This window comes from Phocoena sinus, chromosome 18, assembly GCF_008692025.1.
Source record: "Phocoena sinus isolate mPhoSin1 chromosome 18, mPhoSin1.pri, whole genome shotgun sequence".
In the NCBI taxonomy this organism is placed as follows: domain Eukaryota; kingdom Metazoa; phylum Chordata; class Mammalia; order Artiodactyla; family Phocoenidae; genus Phocoena; species Phocoena sinus.
In genome coordinates this window covers 24186178-24189117 of record NC_045780.1, presented here as the reverse complement: position 1 = coordinate 24189117, position 2940 = coordinate 24186178, and the positions used below count along the sequence as shown (strand labels likewise).

At 51.6% G+C, this 2940-nt stretch overlaps 1 non-coding gene across 1 annotated transcript; it reads right to left on the bottom strand.

Moving 5' to 3' along the window:
* Positions 1-2344: 2344 nt before the first annotated feature.
* Positions 2345-2451, bottom strand: LOC116743360. Its single transcript, XR_004346748.1, has one exon. It is a non-coding gene; the product is annotated as a U6 spliceosomal RNA (small nuclear RNA).
* Positions 2452-2940: the final 489 nt, after the last annotated feature.

The window sequence follows — 2940 nt, the reverse complement described above, 5'->3', positions numbered from 1 at the left end:
GAAACACGTTTCAACTGAACAGCAGTCGAATTGGTGTCAGCCAGCTGATGTGGCCAAAGCCCAGTCTGCTCTTCCTACCCGACCCCCACCTCTGCTGGCTCCCAATCCCCCTTCACGGTCCTCTCTTGACAGGATGATTTTCTAAAACACAGTCACAGTCATGACAGTCACTGGAGCCGTACATCATTTCTCAATGCCAACAGACTAAGTGCAAAACATCTACTGGCATCAACCTCTTTTTGCAAGCTTTTCTCCTGAAATCTCTATCCCCTGGCCTCTACAGGCTATGCTCCAGTCACACCAAAATACCACCTGTTGGGAATTCCCTGGCGGTCCAGTGGTTAGGACTCTGTGCTCTCACTGCTGAAGGCCCGTGTTCAATTCCTGGTCGGGGAACTAAGATCCCACAAGCTGCGTGGTGTGGCCAAAAAACAAAAAAACCAAAATACCACCTATTACCTCATTGGCCACACATGCCCTTCACACCTCTGAGACTGTGCCCGCTGCTCTGGGTGGGCTTTCCCCCTCTCTTTCTCATATCTGTCCCTTATCCTTGAATGTACAGCTCCAACATCATCTTTTGCATGAAACTTTCTTTATTCTCATGACCATCAGCCAGTTGATCCTTTCTTTGGGCCCCTGTGGTGCTTTGGTTTAGTGCTCAAAGGTTAAATTGTAATTATTTACTTACTGTTTGTTCCCCTCACTAGAGCAGGGACTTTTTTTTTTTTTATTCATCTTTGTGGGCATGGTACTCAGCCCAATGACCAGAAACTAGGGGCTGCCCAAGGAATATTTAATGAGGAAAGGAAGGGAGGAAGGAAGGGAGGGAGGGAGGGAGGAAGTAAGGGAGGGAGGAAGGGAGGGAGGGAGGAAGTAAGGGAGGGAGGGAGGGAGGGAGGGAGGGAGGGAGGGAGGGAGGAAGTAAGGGAGGGAGGGAGGAAGTAAGGGAGGGAGGGAGGGAGGGAGGGAGGGAGGAAGGAAGGGAGGGAGGGAGGGAGGGAGGGAGGGAGGAAGGAAGGGAGGGAGGAAAGAAGGGAGGGAGGGAGGAAGGGAGGGAGGGAGGGAGGGAGGAAGGAAGGGAGGGAGGGAGGGAGGGAGAGAGGGAGGAAGGAAGGGAGGGAGGGAGGGAGGAAGTAAGGGAGGGAGGGAGGGAGGAAGGAAGGGAGGGAGGGAGGGAGGGAGGGAGGGAGGGAGGAAGTAAGGGAGGGAGGGAGGGAGGAAGTGAGGAAGGAAGGGAGGGAGGGAGGGAGGGAGGAAGGGAGGGAGGAAGGGAGGGAGGGAGGGAGGGAGGGAGGGAGGAAGGGAGGGAGGAAGGGAGGGAGGGAGGGAGGGAGGGAGGGAGGAAAGAAGGGAGGGAGGGAGGAAGGAAGGGAGGGAGGGAGGAAGGGAGGGAGGGAAGGAGGGAGGAAGGGAGGGAGGGAGGGAGGAAGGGAGGGAGGGAAGGAGGGAGGAAGGGAGGGAGGGAGGGAGGAAGGGAGGGAGGGAGGGAGGGAGGGAGGAAGGGAGGGAGGGAGGGAGGGAGGGAGGAAAGAAGGGAGGGAGGGAGGAAGGAAGGGAGGGAGGGAGGAAGGGAGGGAGGGAAGGAGGGAGGAAGGGAGGGAGGGAGGGAGGAAGGGAGGGAGGGAAGGAGGGAGGAAGGGAGGGAGGGAGGGAGGAAGGGAGGGAGGGAGGGAGGGAGCAGGAATGAAGGAAGCTGGTCAACCTGCTGTCCTAAATCCTAGTACTCCTCATCCCCCCCTCAAGTCTTATCCCTGGCCAAGAATACACATGAAGACTGAAGGTAATGAAAAGATCTGAAGGTAGCATCTGGAGGATGTCTAGCTGCCCCAGGCAGCTCTTCAATAGCCAGCCTAAACAGCGCGAGCAACAGCCTTCTCTCTGTGGAACAGATGCTCCTCACTCAGCAAATGTTATACTGAGAGTCTTTTCTGTGCCAGTCATGTGCCAAGTGCCATTAAAAAAAGAAAAGAATTAGACATGGCCTTCAGTGGTCTACAATTTAGTTATCTCAGTCTTCTCTTCTGGGTACCTCAGATTTCATCATCCTCTTGTCTCACCTCATAAACTTTCCCTGCTCTTTAGTTCTCTGTTGTTTCTAAACCTTGGATGTCACTGCACAAGGTCTTGAGAATGCCCCTATTTTCACATCTCACTGAACCTGAATGCACAAGTCAGATGATCAGCCTCTTCTTTGTTTCTCTGGGCTTTCCTTTGCAAATCTCCTTTTCACAGTATTCTCTCTCTCCTCTCTTTCTACGACTCCAATTTCACATATATTAGACCTTTCACTCTTTCCATGTGCATCCCACATTCTCTTCTACACTTCCCATCATTTTTTTTTAAAAATATGGAACGCTTCACGAATTTGCATGTCATCCTTACGGAGGGGCCATGCTAATCTTCTCTGTATCATTCCAATTTTAGTATATGTGCTGCCAAAGCGAGCACACTTTCCATCATTTTTGATCTCCATGCTTCAGTCTGGGTATTTTCTACTGATCTGTTTTCCAGCTCACTAATCCTAGCCTTTACTGTGTCTTATTGCTGCTAATTCCTTTTAATGTATAGATTTGAATTATTGTATTCTTTAGTTCTAGAATTTCTATTTTTATATAAATTTATTTTATTTTATTTATTTTTGGCTGTGTTGGGTCTTCGTTGTTGCGTGTGGGCTTTCTCTAGTTGCTGTGAGCAGGGGCTACTCTTCATTGTGGTGCATGGGCTTCTGATTGTGGTGGCTTCTCTTGTTGCAGAGTGTGGGCTCAAGGTGAGTGGGCCTCAGTAACTGCAGCGTGTGGGCTCAGTAGTTGCAGAATGCGGGCTCTAGAGCACAGGCTCAGTAGTTGTGGTGCACGGGCTTAGTTGCTCCGCAGCATGTGGGATCTTCCCGGACCAGGGCTCAAACCCGTGTTCCCTGCATTGGCAGGCAGATTTTTA